The following is a 17,611-nucleotide window of genomic DNA, read 5'->3' on the forward strand; positions in this document are numbered from 1 at the left end:
ACGTCTAGTAAGTTTCCGCCATCACCGCCATCTTCCATTCGGATTCCTGAAATGAGCAAAATCTGCGCAGAACCCATCACCGGTGATCAGCGCGAGATGCATGCCGGTTAGAAATGTATGGCAGGCGGACGGGGACAAAAGTCTTTAAACGAAACGCGTGATTTTCGGCCGCGTCAACACGCACCGTTTGTCCGCGTTAACGCGACAACACGCACAGCAGTCAATGAAATTGCTGTATTTGAGACTATATTTGCATATGTGACGCGATGGTACGTTGGTATATACGTATACAAACATCAGACATCATGTTTATTCATGAACTATGTCGTAATGGTATACTGGTATGCACGTATGCAAACATCAGACGTTATATTTGTTCATGAGGGATAATGCATTGGTACGTTGTGAGTGATGTCAGTCTTATGTCATGATTTGTCATGCCCTTTTAAGTTGTTCGTTTAACGTTCTTTCTCATGGTAGAAACGTCAACAGCTTAAACGATGGCTCTTTTATTTTAGCAAACTGCCAAAAAAAACTTTTCAGACTGTGTGCAGCTGAACTAAGAAAAGCTTAAGATTCCACAGCGCTGATAAGCTTGAATGGCAGAAGAAAAAGACTGCAATTAAAAAACAAAACAAGAGAAAATTATTTTAATGTAAGCAATAAAAAACTGCACACATCAGCTGTGGAATAAAATAATTGAAATGCACGTTTAACTAGATTAAGGCATACCCCTGTCTTAATTTAAACCCTGTCCACCACCCCCAAGTGTTTCACAAAGTTATTTTTGCCACTGTAACTTATGGCTTATAAAAGAAAATTTTGTACATTTTAAAGATAAATGCATTAATCTGGTGCATCTTTTTATGTATAATGACCACTAGAAGGTGAAAAAAAAAAAACTTTTTACATTTACATTTATTCATTTAGCTGACGCTTTTATCCAAAGCGACTTACAATTGCTATATATGTCAGAGGTCGCACGACACTGGAGCAACTAGGGGTTAAGTGTCTTGCTCAGGGACACATTGGTGTCTCACAGTGGATTCGAACCTGGGTCTCTCACACCAAAGGCATGTGTCTTATCCATTGCGCCACCACCACCCTTTTTACAAGCATGTATTTATTTATTTTTAGCTATTTTAATAATCAGATAATTTGATTTTATTTACAGTTCATAGGGGGCCATATTAACAACATTGTGGTTGCATAACAATCATTTGCTTTCACACATTTTCACAACCAGAAAAATGTGTCTCTTTCGGGTTTTTCAAACATTGCATTATCGGCTTTTTTTGGGTTATCCTTCTTTTTATATTTTTAGACATTAATTAAAAAAATATGAGAAGCTGACGACGACGATAGAAAAACAAACATAGAAAGACATTTCATAACCTCATAACTTTCATAATCTTATAATTACACAGTGACATATGACTGACATGACAGTCTCATGCACGCACGCACACACACACACACACACACACACACACATACGCACGCACACACACACACACAGAAGGTTTCCCAACAGCGCGACCCACGATTCACCTCATGTGCAAATAATGGAGAATATTAAGAGAAAAAATCGCAGATGGCCAACTTAAAACGCAGCGGGAAGAGTGATAGAAGAGAGGAGGACTGGGTTAAAACCTTAGGCTACACTGTGGATGCTATTCTTTTTCTCCACGATGCTCTGTAAAAGACTGCTCTAACTTTTCGTTTCATTGGACTTTATTTTCGTTTAACTGTTGGAAACTACGGATGCTTTTCGTTTGATTGGACTTTTATTTTCGTTTAACTGTTGGAAACTACTGGAAAAAAGAATGGCCATGTTCTGTCGTGCATTTTTGAGGTAAGATAACCTGCAAGTTTATTTAATTTAATTGGTTTAGATAGGCTATTGCTCCTTTCGTTTGCGAGCGCTGGTTCGAGCAGCCTGAGCCTGCCTCAGTATTTCAAAAAAAGTAGTTTTACTCACTGTGGTTTAATAAATAATCATTTGTTAAATTAACTGTCTGTGTGATATGCTTGAAGTGTTTTATAGCCTATCTATGGATTGTAGCCAAGTAAAGTAGCCTATTAGCGTTGATTTGAGAGGCTAAATTGATCAAACATGTTGTAGGCTATACTCGCTGTCGGTTCGGCTGCTTGGTCGTCATTTAAAGGTCCCATGACATGAAATTTTCACTTTCTGAGGTTTTTTAACATTAATATGAGTTCCCCTAGCCTGTATATGGTCCCCAAGTTTCTAGAAATTTTAATCGGTGTAAATCGAGCTTTTGTTATCTTTCTCTGCCTTTGAGAAAATGGAAGCTCAACCGGGCTGATCTTGAATCTCCTCCTTATGACGTTATAAGGAGAAATGTTACCTCCCCTTTCTCTGCTTTGCCCGCCCAGAGAATATTTTCCGCCCATGAGAAAATGAGCTAGGAAGTAGGAACGCGCACGCGCGATTTTAGTTTGTCCACGAGAGATATCATGGCTTTTGAGCGAGCGAAGCATAATAATTGCTCAATAATTGGATGTACAAATGAACACCGAAGGGTCAATACAGAGCTGGGCTTGCTGAACGTCTGAAACTAAAGTCTGGATCAGTACCAACTCTCTTTGGCTCAGCTACACACCTCGGACAAGTAAGTCAACTAATGATATATAAGTGTGTTGCTTTACTGTTTATGGTTACCTAGCTTGTTCACACGTAGAATGTGGCTGTAACATTAGCTATGCAGTTACTTGCGCTAATGTAAAGGTAGACAGCATCAAGTATGTGTGTGAATACACACACTGTAACGCGAGTGTTGTACACTTGTTATTTGGATAACCGTTTTCCTGTTGGTTATATGGCGCGTGCTATATCCGCATTTCAAGATCGCAGAGCTTGATGTAATTGTAATAAGATAAATTACAGACGTTACAGATCTCTCATGAAAAGGCAACAGTAGGTTAGCGTTAGCTACATGATAATAACTGTAAACCATCCGAATAAAGTACCGTATCCAGACCTATGATCCAGACATAATATTTTAAACTAACCATTCGGAAACGTCCTGCTGGAGCCGCTGAGTTGCAACTTCTTCATCTGTTGCTTTTCCATCTGGATCAGATTCTGGATCAAACTGAAATGCTTGAACGACTGCGTGTCTTCGTGCCATTGCAATATATCCAACGTAAACATGCATGGTACCGTTGCGCAAGATGGTCAAGGCCACACCCACCCTCCACCTTGCGCCGCCTTTCTCCTCCTCATTAGCATTTAAAGCTACAGACACTGAAACGGCCCGTCTGAAGGAAGCTCATTCTGGGACTGGCTTGTAGTGGCTATAATTCTGCACCGAGGCTGCATTTTTGGAAAGAGATTTCAGATACAGTACTAGGGACCACTAAGGCCTATATTAAAGCCTACAAAAAGTAGCATGTCATGGGACCTTTAAAAAAAAAAATGCTCCAAAACATTTGTCTAAATTAACATGATAAAGAAATGAAAAGAAACATAACTAACAAAACTGACCTATTTTAATGGCTGCAAATAGGGCAGGCTGCCGCTGTGTAATAATAATAATTTTTAAAAAAACGAACTCGAGTCGGACTCGGACTGATAATTCTGATGAGCTGTCGGACTTGTGCTTGAGCGTCTCGGGCCAGGGCCGGGCTCGTGCTTATTCTGATGCAGTCGAAATGCGCAGAACAGTTTGAGAATGGAATGGAACCCGGCCGTGAACCCGCTGCGGAATCGTGTCGGTGGAAAAGAGGTATCTAATCATGTGATTCCGTCTTGAGTTTTTGTCGACAGACTGAGGCGGCCCGAAATTTGACGGAGGCGGCCGCCTCATAATTCTCTATGCAGGAAAAACCCTGATTAAGCCTTTTCATTTGTCCTTCGATCGGTCATTCACTTGTCTGAGTAAAAACATTTGTTTGAACAGGAAAAAAATGAGATTTTTTTTGTGTGTGTTGTAAATATAATTACGTAATATAATATTACGAATCAGTATTCTCATCACTGTTCAGTCAGCTTTAACATATATGAATCGGTATATTTATGATATTTTAATCTTTATAAAGGGCATTTTCCGTAATCGTTTTAAATATAGGCCTATGCTTCATCTTTCATTAGAATAATAAGATGCTAAAGGGCTGTACCAATCAAATTAAACTGCATTAAATAATGTAATAAGATTATTTAAAATATTTTTCATTTTTCAGATTCATTCAAACGGCTGATTCATTCAGGGATGAGGCAGTTGTAAATTAATAGGAATTCATTTCATCTTTGACTCAACTGATTCGTTCAAAACACTGAATCATTCGGTAATGAAACACAGTTGAGTTTTCCTTTGAGATATGCTGTGGAACTATTTTCGCTGCTGAAATAGAACATTTATTGTATCTAACATTCAACTGACTTAATATTAATTACTTGTTTATTGAACTGTAACTGTAGCCTATCATATGTTATAAATATAAAAACACATTTTGAATGTTTCATTTGTTTCCAAATTAGGCTCGCAGAAACTTGTTATCGTCAGAAGCCTATATATTATATTATTATATTATATGATAGTATTCACTATCAGTCGCCACATACACTAAATGAATGCAGAATAGTAATTTTTTGTTAGTGACGTTTTAATCAGGCTATTTGTCCGGTCGGGAAGTAAAATTCTCTTTCACTTGCCCCTTCAAAAAAATCCACTTGGCCCGGACACGCGTAAATGTCGAGCATATTTTATATATTACATATTTTAAATATATATTACATATTTTAAATATAATGTACTAATTTCATTATAGCACCCATCAGCCTGCAGCATCCAAGATGATGTTTAGGCTACTGTAAAACACACAGAGACAGAACAGCACAAACAAACAAACTCATAGTCATAGCAGAACATTTCTCCATTCATATTTTGTTTCCATTTATGTTGATTTATAGAAAAGTGAACAGCACGAGTAAGATAGGATGCGCAATATATCGAGAGACATGGAAAGGTTGATTGAGACATGATTTTGACCACTTCATTAAGTTTTGTTCTGTAGAAAACCTTTCTTTAAAGTGAATTTCGTTTTGTATAAATTGAATCTTAATTTTAATCAATTTTTCATCAACCAATTGCCTGGATTTAAAAAATAGGAAGCCAATATAACAGACAATATAATCATGGAGGCGCCCGCGCGGTCACTTGCATTTTACGTTAACTGGAGCGCATCTCATCCTAACTTAACGAAACTCAGTGTATGCCTCACACAGACAAGAGAAATACATCAAATACACAAAGCTTGAAATGTCTTTAAACGAAATAATTCAAAACGAACAGAAAAGGGCTGCTCTCTGATTATGTAATCCATTATGTGCATTTCTCTCTATAGGCGCGTTCACGAATATGGCGATCAACTTCATCTTTGCAGTCGACACTGTCAGAAAACACTCGTTTATTAATAAAAATCAATACACGCGTCACCGGATTTATGCACATGTTGCTTGTTGCACGCACACATATTATGTTCAAATAACGAGATATTATGTTGAAATAACATTATTATTAATAATACATCTTTTAGAATATTTGCTTGAATGCTGAATGTTGCGCTTGTTCAATTTAATACAATTAAAACTTTAATTGTGATCATTAAAATAATTGAAAATTAAATATTTAGTGGCCAAGTTTCTCATTTATTAATAGTAGGCTATATATATATATATGTATGTGATTGCGCAGCTCCCCCCAATGATCTCAGCACATGCGTTAAAAATTCTCTGGCTCAATTTCTGGCTCAATTTGTGTTTAAAACAGTTACAGTTTATAGACTTTAAAAACGTTTATCACCACTTGTGATTCACAAAGTGGAAATTAATTTTAAGAAGTTTGTATATCCAGTTGGTTATTGGCTTTTACCGATAAAACAGACACTTTAGGCTACTCTTGTTCTGAGGACATAGTTTAACCTGCTGTCTTATTTTATTTTTATTTTTATTTGTTTACACAACAGCTCTGACAAAAAAATGAAAATAAAAGGTTTTGGGTTGAACACCAAATTACAAAAACATTATTATGTTAAAGTGAATAAAGTTCTCTCTCTCTCTCTCTCTCTCTCTCTCTCTCTCTCTCTCTCTCTCTCTCTCTCTCTCTCTCTCTCTCTCTGTGTGTGTGTTCAGTTATAAATATAGCCTATGCTGTGTAAGTTATATACTTTTGAAAATGATAAGCCAATAACTTAAACATTTAATAACCCATATAAATAAATTATATTGTATAATATGGAATATATAGCATTTACTTAATTTACAATGTAACATGAATTAATTTACTCTAGCAGTTAAGATATCAGTTAAAAAAAAAAGGCCACAATTAACTAAAGGATTAAAATGTGGGTAAATCTAAAAGTAAGTCTGCTTTAAAACATATTACAAGTTCGAACATGGTGCGCATCTATAATGTGCGCATTGAGAAACATGTCCAAATTGGTCATCTTAACATGGTAAAACTGTGCGTCTTTACACGTACTAAAGTAACGCGACCATAACTGACGCCTTAACACGACCAGAATGGGCGTGTCTACACGTACAAAAGAAACGCGTAAAAAATCGCGGACAAACAGTGCGTGTTGACGCGGTCAAAAATCACGCGTTTCGTTTAAAGACTTTTGGCCCCATAGAAATGTGTCCGAATGCGGTCCACCTTGCTCTGATGTCATGCTGACGTATGTCAAAAATCTCTCGAGAGCGCAAGGCGCGCGTGTCGGATTCTGCAGTCGAGCGCCGACTGCGCTGATCAAAAGCACGATGGGAAACGACTTGCTGACGACACAGCTTAATGCTCATTGGTTTAAACAACTGTGATGTATTGTTCTCTTTTAAAATGTTTGATTTTAAAACTCTAATATCATGTTTTATGTGTATATGTTATGTGTGAATATTCCCAAACTATATGACAGTGCGATCTCTTTGGGTTATGCAATTAAATTTTTATAAAAAAAATAATACATATGTCTGTATTAAAGAAAAAAAATATTTGGAATGGAATTAAATAACAAGTACTTTGGGTGTCTTGTTCATTTTATTTATTTGTATATAAAAGCAACAGAACTTGAATTACATCCAGTTTATTAGCAACACTGTGCACAAGCGTGAATCCCGCGGTATCCATTAGAGCCTGACCGATAAAGGATTTTTAAGGCCGATACCGATACAAATATTTGGTGATTTAAAAATCCGATATTCCGATATATCGGCCTATATATATATATATTATTTTTATTTTTTTTTATCCAAAAACGCGTAACAAAACATGAACAGATTTCCCTAACATTAGTTATTTGTCGTTATTTAAGAGTCCTCAGCCTTACTAAAATAATATGATAATGTAGTTTAAAAATAAACTTGTTTGTTTTATTGTCACAACAGAACAGAATATATTAAAGTTCTGATAAATATAATGTATAAAAATACAAACTTAAGATATGAAACCTTTGAACAAAAAAAAGTAAACTATTATTATTAATATTGACAGTAATAAATCAATTATGTAATAGTGTGTGTGTGAAGAACTGATAAGATTGTAAATGTGTACCTTGAAATGCAATGCAAGTCGCTTTTGATAAAAGCGTCTGCCAAATGTCAATGTTATAAGCTACCTTATAATTACAATGTCAACTTGCTTATCCCTTTACCTGCACTCTTTTAATTCTATCCATCTATTCCATCAAGCTACAACAAACCATTTTCAATCATCATTTGCTGCCTGCCTTCTAAAATCTACTACTTAGTGATGCACTAAATGCATTATGTGACTCGTTAATGCTGCGGCTAAACGAAGTCAGCAACGCACACTTGGATTTCACACACGTGTAAAAGAAAAGCTAACTTTTATGCACAGGCTATGTTTGATACTTTTTCTCTATGTCTAAATGTTCACTCCTCGCGTGCCTAACTTACATTTTACAATGCAGAGACTGGAACTACAATGCTAGTTATAAATACAGTAATCATTACTTTATTTAGGCAGAATAAGTTCGTTGTGATTTCCAAGCTCATTAGCCGCGTTTCCACTGTCGGGCCAGTGCGAGCCAGGGCTTTAAACGGGCCGTGCCGGGCTAATAGCACCGGGCCTGCATTTCCACTGTCGGGCCAGAAGCTCCACAGCGCTTCACTAAAACACGCCCGTAACACGCCTCTCTCTGGAACAACGTCACACTAACCCATCATTTCACCAACAAATGGAAGTTTTATCAGAAAACTAATCAGAAATCACTGGAAACAGCCTTGAAAACAAACATGATAAAAAGCGGCCGTTTGCTGGCATTTTTGTTGTTTACTTGAATATTTAAAACCCAAGCATCGATGTTTTACCACAGGTTTACAATAAAAAGTGATACATTGATCATAATGAATTAATTTATGTCAAAATTGCATATTAGTCACTCAGAAATAAATTACCGTTAGGTCTAACTTTATTTCACAAAAGAAAGGACACACTTACTACTTCAGTCGCGTCTGTTACTGTTTATCTGGTAGTTACAGGACATATTTACATCACATTTAGAAAGAATGATAATTTCTACAAATATATGCCACCAAAAATACGACCTGAGGAGCTTTAGCACTCTCTCGACTCCCATACAGATATTTTCCGTCAGAGAAACAGAGGAAGCTCCCGAAAAAAAAGTTGCTTTATTTTATGATAGTCCGGTATAAAGAGACGAGACGTAGGCTACTGACAGATAAAATAAAAACATGACTGTTATAGCCTTTATGATTGGTCTGATTTCTTCAAGCGTTCACTATGTTTTTACACTATGCGTATCTTCAAGCGTTTACTATGTTTACTATGGTAATGGTTAGCGCGCATAGTCTTTTGCATCACAAACACAAGGCATTCAAACATGAACGCGAGTTAAATTATTTTAAAAGTCTTTAATGCTGACAGAATCATCCCGACTCAGGTGAACTCTGGACTCTGTTCGTAACCACTCCTCTAGCCCGAGCGATCTTCCTTGTATAGTGCCCTCTGGTGGACAAACTATGCAGCGCCAACACTCATAACATGGTTGAAGGGTGTTTCGTCCGCTTTTATTTTATTTTTTAAATATTCATTTATTGGCCATTATAAATGCCGATACCGATAGTTTGAAAAATGCCTAATATCGGCCCGCCGATATATCGGTCGGGCTCTAGTATCCATCTTTGATCTCGCAGGTGTCAGATCCACTACGAGAAGAGAGATCTGTCCGGCTTGCCTGCGCTTTTTTCACTCCTCCTCTCACTGCAGCCGCCTACTCTCGCATACATTTCAGGCGAGGCAAGGCGCATCTCAAACAAGCCTACTGACACGATAGTAAAAGGTCGGAAGACCACAGTTTCACATGGAGCATTTGGAATTTTTTTCTCTTGAATTACCGCGGGGTGTGAATTGTACTAAAAAAACGTTGCCTTATCTTCTCTAAAAAGCGTGCCGCCCATTCAGCTGACATAAACCACAATTTCAGTAAACGAAAAAACCTATTCAGTGATGAAACAAATCTTGTGCGATGTCCTGTCCTAAACTGCCGAGATAATCACACAATGCCTGCCATAGGCTACACGTCTGCTAATGACATGTCCGATACGCATAATGACTCCTTTGAACCATTCACTTTAATGAAGGGTTAAAACAACTGATCTGTCCAACACTGAATTGGTGTATAATAAATAAATAAAAATCGGTAACACTTTACAATAATCTTCCATTTATTAAACTCTAGTTATACATTAGTTAACATACTATTAATAAAGAGGAGAGGAAGATCAAGGGAAAAGGAGAGATCTGAGAACTCTAATCATGTGTTTCTATAATGGAAAATTCTTAACTAGCGAGTTAGAGTAAGTGTTTCGTCAGCAGATCTTCACTGTGACTGAGTGTGAAGCTGCTGAAGTCTCACTGGCTTCAATCAAAGCAGCATCTGTCTAACATTTACAATTTAGGAGTTACAAACTTAGTCTATATGGAGATATCACTTATCTCTCCTTATATCTTTTATATCGATTACTCTCAATCATGTAATACTTTGCGCAGTAACTTACTAGCCTGGTAATACCAGACTCTGCTACTTCACTTTGCTTCGTAGACAGAGTCTGGAATGGCATAATAGAGAAGTGTTTTCTCTCTCGCGGGGGGGCGCTCGTCTGAAGTTTAAAATCATTGGTTACCCGTAAGCCAATCACATAACGTTTGGTTATGGCGTGTGTTATGCGCATGCTCAGCCGCATCTAACTTCCACTGTAAACGCATGTATGATGCAAAAACTAAACCATCGAGCGAAATACCGGAGTGAACATGGCTGTGAATGACTTTTGCAGATTATGTGAAGTAAATCTACGCATCCACGGTACAATCAGCGTCTACGTCACGGCTCTCAGCCCGCCCTCTGTTCGTTGATTGGCCGGCTGTTTTCAGGCCGGTGGAAAACTGAAAGATAGGCTGCTATCTCAGACTGACTACAGGAGCGAAATGAAATTAGCGGAAGTAGGAAGTCTGACGTAGTCAGGCTAGTAACTTACATCATTAGAACTAAAAAATCTGTCACATTCGTGTTCATGAATTAGCCTATATATATATATATATATATATATATATATATATATATATATATATATATATATATATATATATCAGAATCAGAAAGAGCTTTATTGCCAAGTGTGCTTGCACCCACAAGGAATTTTTCTTGGTACTGAAGCTTCCAGTGCACAAATACAAATACAACAAGAAACATAGTAATACAAATTCTAAGAATAAAATATATAAAAAAGATTTTTAAAAAAATAGTATAAAAAGTAAAAAAAAGGGGTCACAGTTGGGTTTAGTCTGAATAAACATTTACAGATTATGAACATATTTACAGTATTTTGAGAAGTATGAATAATATAAATATAAATATCACCTGAGTTAGAGAATATTACACTAGACAGTGGGAGTCTAGTGCATGTTACAGATTATGAACATATTTACAGTATTTTGAGTAGTATGAATAATATAAATATAAATATCACCTGAGTTAGAGAATATTGCACTAGACAGTGGGAGTATTGCACTTGCAGGCATATGCCTTGGGGGGCATGTTAAGTGTTCAGAAGGGAAATGGCCTGTGGAAAGAAACTGTTCCTGTGCCTGGATGTTCTTGTGGCCAGTGATCTGTGTCGCCGTCCTGACGGTAACAGTTCAAACAGGGGGTGTCCAGGGTGGGTGGAGTCTGTGATGATTTTACCTGCTCTCTTCCTCACTCTGGAGGAGTACAGGTCCTGGAGGGTTGGCAGGGGGGCACCAATAATCCTCTCTGCTGTCCGGACTGTCCGTTGTAGTCTCCTGATGTCCGATTTGGTAGCTGAACCAAACCAGACAGTGATGGAAGTGCTTAAAACAGACTCAATGACGGCTGAGTAGAACTGGATCAGCAGCTCCTGTGGCAGATTGAACTTCTTCAGCTGGCGAAGGAAGTACAGTCTCTGCTGGGCCTTTTTCACAATGGAGTCAATGTGATTTGCCCACTTCAGGTCCTGAGAGATGGTAGAGCCCAGGAACCTGAATGACTCCACTGCTTCCACAGTGCTGTTCATGATGGTGAGAGGGGGGAGTGCTGGGGATTTTCTCCTGAAATCCACAATCATCTCCACTGTTTTGAGCGTGTTCAGCTCAAGGTTGTTATAGCTGCACCAGACAGCCAGCTGTTCAACCCCCAGTCTGTAAGCAGACTCGTCACCATTTTGGATGAGACCGATGACGGTGGTGTCGTCTGCAAATTTCAGGAGCTTGACAGAGGGGTCTTTAGAAGTGCAGTCATTAGTGTACAGGGAGAAGAGCAGTGGGGAGAGAACGCACCCTTGGGGGGCACCAGTGCTGATGGTGAGGGTCCTGGATGTGAGCTTCCCCAGTCTCACTCGCTGCTGCCGGTCTGTCAGGAAGCTGGAGATCCACTGACAGATTGAGGATGGCATGGAGAGCTGAGTCAGTTTGGCTGTGAGAAGATCAGGGATGATGGTATTGAAGGCCGAACTGAAGTCCACAAATAAGATCCGTGCATAAGTTCCAGGTCTGTCAAGATGTTGCAGGATATAGTGCAGTCCCATGTTGACTGCATCATCCACAGACCTGTTTGCTCTGTAAGCAAACTGAAAGGGATCCAGAAGGGGTCCAGTGATGTCCTTCAGATAGGCCAACACCAGTCTTTCAAACGACTTCATGACCACAGACGTGAGAGCGACAGGTCTGTAGTCATTAAGTCCAGTGATTTTAGGTTTTTTGGGAACCGGAATGATAGTGGAGCGTTTGAAGCAGCAGGGAACTTCACACTGCTCCAATGATCTGTTGAAGATCTGCGTGAAGACTGGGGCCAGTTGGTCAGCGCAGGCTTTTAGACAAGCAGATGAGATGCCGTCTGGGCCTGAAGCTTTCCTAGTCTTCTGTTTTTTGAAGACTCGGCTCACGTCCTCCACACAGACCTTAAGCTCAGGTTGGATGGCAGAAGGGGGGAGGAGAGGGGTTGCAGGAGGTGATGGTGGATGTGTGAAGTGCACATCAGAGCGGGTGTGAGGTGTGAGTCTGGGCTTCTCAAACCTGCAATAGAATGCATTGAGAGTGTCAGCCAGTTGTTGATTCTCCACAGATCGGGGGGATGGTGATTTGTAGTTGGTGATGTTCCTCAGGCCTCTCCAGACTGATGCCGGGTCGTTGGCTGAAAACTGGTTTTTCAGCTTTTCAGAGTAGCTTCTTTTAGCAACTCTGATCTCCTTTGTCAGTCTGTTTCTGGCCTGGTTATACAAGATTTTATCCCCACTTCTGTAAGCATCCTCTTTGGTATGACGAAGCTGTTTGAGTTTCCCAGTAAACCATGGTTTATCATTAGTGAATGATAAGAATGTCCTGGTAGGAATGCATGTATCCTCACAGAAACTGATATATGATGTTACAGTATCTGTGAGCTCATCCAGATCGGTGGCTGCAGCTTCAAAAACAGTCCAATCAGTGCAATCAAAGCAGGCCTGTAGATCCTGCTCTGCTTCGTTGGTCCATCTTTTTACAGTCCTTATTACAGGTTTAGCTGATTTCAGTTTCTGCCTGTAGGTCGGTATAAGATGAACCAAACAATGATCAGAGAGCCCCAAAGCTGCCCGCGGGACGGAGTGATACGCATTCTTTCTCGTGGTGTAACAGTGGTCCAATATATTACTGTCTCTGGTAGGACATGTAATATGCTGTCTGTATTTTGGCAGTTCACGGGAGAGATTTGCTTTGTTAAAATCCCCAAGAATGATTAAAAGAGAGTCTGGGTACCTTTGTTCCATTTCAGCTATATGTTCAGCCAGCTGTTGTATCGCCGCGCTCACACACGCGTCTGGAGGAATGTAAACATTCGCGAGAATGAATGAGGAAAACTCCCGCGGCGAGTAGAAAGGTTTACAGTTTATGAAATGTGCCTCTAAATTAGGAGAGCACATCTTCTTCAGTGTTGTTACATCTGAACACCAACTTTCGTTAATGTAGAAACACAATCCACCACCTCTCGTTTTCCCCGTTAGTTCCGCGATGCGATCTGCTCGGAACAGCTGAAAGCCCGGCAGATGTAGTGCGTTGTCCGGTATGGCTTCACTCAGCCAGGTTTCAGTGAAGCACAGAGCAGCGGAGTTTAAAAAATCCTTGGTAGTGCGGGTGAGGAGAAGAAGTTCGTCCATTTTGTTAGGAAGAGATCGGAGATTCGCAAGGTGAATACTGGGGAGTGCAGTGCGGAGTTTAGCCAGCGCGCTTCCCGCGTTTGCGTCTGACCGCGCGTTTGAACAACACCGCTGCCCCTCCGACGAGAATGTCCAGTAAAACGTCTGAGTAATCAAAATCTGTAAAAACACTCTGGTGTGTGTGTTTCCTAATGTCCAGTAGTTCGTCTTTGGTGAAACTGATAGGAAAAGAATGACTAAACGCAGAACAAACCAACAAAAATAACACAACAACTGGAGAGCTCCACACCGAGGCAGCCATCCGCGGCGCCATCTTGGACTTATATATATATAAACATCAACAGATTCTAGTCTCTTGAGTTTGTATCACAACACTGTTATTTTTTTTTTATAGCCTAGGATTTTTCCAGGTTAATAATTGCATTTCTTTCACAGTATTTTCACAGTAAGACTTCTCATGTATCTGCTGCACTCTGCTGTAACATTTCACAATTACACTACATATATATATATATATACAATACATTTAAAAAAATACAGTAAAATCAGTAATAAAGTGAAATATTATTACAATTTGAAATAAGTGTTTTCTTTTTGAATATATTGTAAAATGTAATTTGTTCCTTTGAACAAATGTAAATGATGTGTTTTCAGCATAATTACTCTCTTCAGTGAGTCACATGATCATTGACTCCACATGACAGTCTTCAGTGTCACATGATCCTTCAGAAATCATTCTAATATGAACATTTGATGCTCAAGAAACATTTATTATTATTATCAATGTTGGGGGGCACAACGAGGGACACAGTCGAATGCCTTCTCCAAATCCATAAAGCACATGTGGATTGGTTTGGCAAACTCCCATGAACACTCCAGGTACCCTGGAGAGGGTATAGAGCTGGTCCAGTGTTCCACGACCGGGACGAAAACCACACAGTTCCTCCTGAATCCAGGGTTCGACTATCGGCCAAATTCTCCTCTCCAGTACCCTGGAATAGACTTTCACGAGGAGGCTGAGAAGTGTGATCCCCCTGTAGTTGGAACACACCCTTCGGTTCCCTTTCTTGAAAAGAGGGACAACCACCCCGGTCTGCCAGTCCAGAGGTACTGTCCCCGACCGCCATGTGATGCTGCAGAGGCGTGTCAGCCAAGACAGCCCCACAACATCCAGAGACTTGAGGTACCCAGGGCGGATCTCGTCCACCCCCGGTGCCTTGCCAACAAGGAGCTTCTTACAGTTTTTTTACAATCGCGCTATGACAATTTTTTTCAATACTTTTAACAAATTTCCTAAACTCTTAACGCACCAACACACCTACAACACACAATTGGCAAAACAGTTCATTTCATGCTCAAAAGCACACATTGTAAACTAAACTCCAACACTAATTTTCAAAATACAATAATACACTAGCAACAATACACTATGTCTACCAAAACACTGCAAACATGTCTCAAAATCAAATAATTTTTCAAAACACTAACATACGTTCTCGTCCAACAGGAAGATTTAGTCAATCATAGCACAATGTCATAAAAACACTAACATCAGATGGAATTACAGAAACTGCATTATTTTATATGTGTCAGGTATGCCCTTATATATTGTATTGATCATAGATTGTGTTTTGCACTGCAGTTTCTTTTTAAGTCTCTCTACATTTTAGTTTTGTTGGGTTTAGGTCTTTTGCTGCAGAAATTCAATAAAAAAGACCCATCTCAGAGTGCTTTACAGAATGTACGGTTACTGTAATGAAAAAACGAAGACAGAGACAGAATTGCTGCAATAAAGACTTTATTTGCAAAAGGACATTACTGCAAGATAACAAAATATGCAATATAGATGCCATTTATTATGTGAAAATAAAAAATATACGAACAGAAAAAGCACCAGAAGAAAAAAGAAAAAAAAGAGTCATCTTCTAATCTGCCCGGTCTTCTGCATTTGGCCACATGTATTGCCACATAATTTTGCATAATTCAATCAGCTGTTTCTCAGTAGCAATGGAATAAAATACAGGGGATATATTTGTGTTTCAATTCACAATATAAGCAGCTGTTTACCTTGACTTTAGCCTGTAAGGTTAGGTTTAGAACACGGTGTTATCTGTTCTGACATACAGTGTTAAAGCATTGGTAAATTTGGCAGTAAAAATCCATTGTTTTGGTCTTGTTTGAGCTTGTGTGTAAAAGAAGTTCAAGCATTTTAAATTTGTGTTAATTGTATGCATTTTGTGTTAAAGCAACAAGAAATGTGTTAATAGTATAGCTTACACAGACGGATGTAGTGCTAACTGTGTTAAGAGTTTTGGAAAATTGTTAAAAGAATTGAAAAATCTGTCATAGCAATCGTAAAAAAACTGTGACTTCAGCTTGGGTGATGGACGAGTCCCCCTCGGAGGGGTGTGTGTCGGATGTATCGGTCAGATTGAAGAGATCTTCAGAGTATTCCTTCCACCGTCCGACGATATCCCTAGATGAGGTCAACAGCTTCCCCCTCCTGAGGCGCCGGACGATTTGCCAGAATCTCTCCGAGGCCAACCGATAGTCCTTTTCCATGGCCTCACCGAACTCCTCACAGGCCTGATTTTTTTGCCTCCACGACCACCCGGGCTGCAGTCCGCTTGGCCTGCCGGTACCCGTCAGCTGCCTCAGGAGTCCCACAAGCCATCCAGGCCTGATAAGACTCCTTCAGCTTGACGGCATCCCTTACTTTCGGTGTCCACCACCGGGTTCGGGGATTGCAGCCTCGGGCGACGCCTCGGTCCTTGATAGATTGTGTCTCATGGGCTTCTGAACCGCTCTTAGTCTGACCCGTCACCTTGACCTGTTTGCCTTGGGAGACCCTACCAGGGGCATATAGGCCCCCGGACAACTTAGCTCCTAGGATCATCCGGGTACTCAAACCCCTCCACCAAGATAAGGGGGCACTTCAAGGAGGAGTGTAAGAAAATGTTGTACATTTTAAAGTTAAATTCCAACCTGGTCTCATGGGAAAGAGTGACATTTACAAAAAAAAAAAAATTCCTTTTACAAAGAAGAAACCGCACTGCATTGAGTACATTAACAAATAAAAAATAATTTAATAATTAATTAAACATTTAAAAAATCAATGAAAAGTTGAAATCACTGCTAAAGAGTGACATTGTTTATTCTTATAGCAGTTTGTGACGTCACGAAATATAAACTATTGATTCGTGTTCTTGAACACAAATTTCCCATTTTTTTCCTGTCACTCAGCACGACTTTCGATCTACTGTAGCTATTTCAATAGGAAGTAAGCTATATTTTGTGTCTGCACCACGTTTTTCTTTTTGCCACTCGGGAACATTGTTTGGTTTTTTTCCCTCATTTGTCATTATTATTATTTTTTACTTTAAGCGCTACATTACTCAACATTTAATCAGAGATTTTTTTGTCATTGTTTTTATTGATTTATTCTGTAGGCTTCTCATCGTCAGTGATTCATTCCAGTCAAAATATAGTTAATATATTCTACCCGTTAATTAACGAGACTGCAGAGTTGTGCTACGGCTATTGCTTCTAAAAGTTGCTGTTTATTTTTTGAGAAATACCGTTTTTCTATCGGTTTGGTGTGTCAAACCTAACAGTAATCTGCAGAACCCATGAGCCTTATCGACCGTTATGACCATCAGTTTTAATTGTTTCTCCTTCGATTGTGAGAACGGGGATTTGTTTTGGATAGTAATTTAATTAAAATAAATGTAATGCATTTAATTTAATTTAATTAATTAGTGGATGCCAGCATTACCCGTGATCCTAAGCATCCGTTGCTATGGAGACGTACCCAGTCCGCTTTGGGATTGGGTGATTTCTTTAGTGATTTCATTTCTCATTGCGCTCTGCCAGGTAAGTTACGAGGTTCATAATAAGTAATGATCA

The sequence above is a fragment of the Leuciscus leuciscus genome (genome assembly GCF_965113295.1).
Source record: "Leuciscus leuciscus genome assembly, chromosome: 1".
NCBI classification, from domain to species: Eukaryota; Metazoa; Chordata; class Actinopteri; order Cypriniformes; family Leuciscidae; genus Leuciscus; species Leuciscus leuciscus.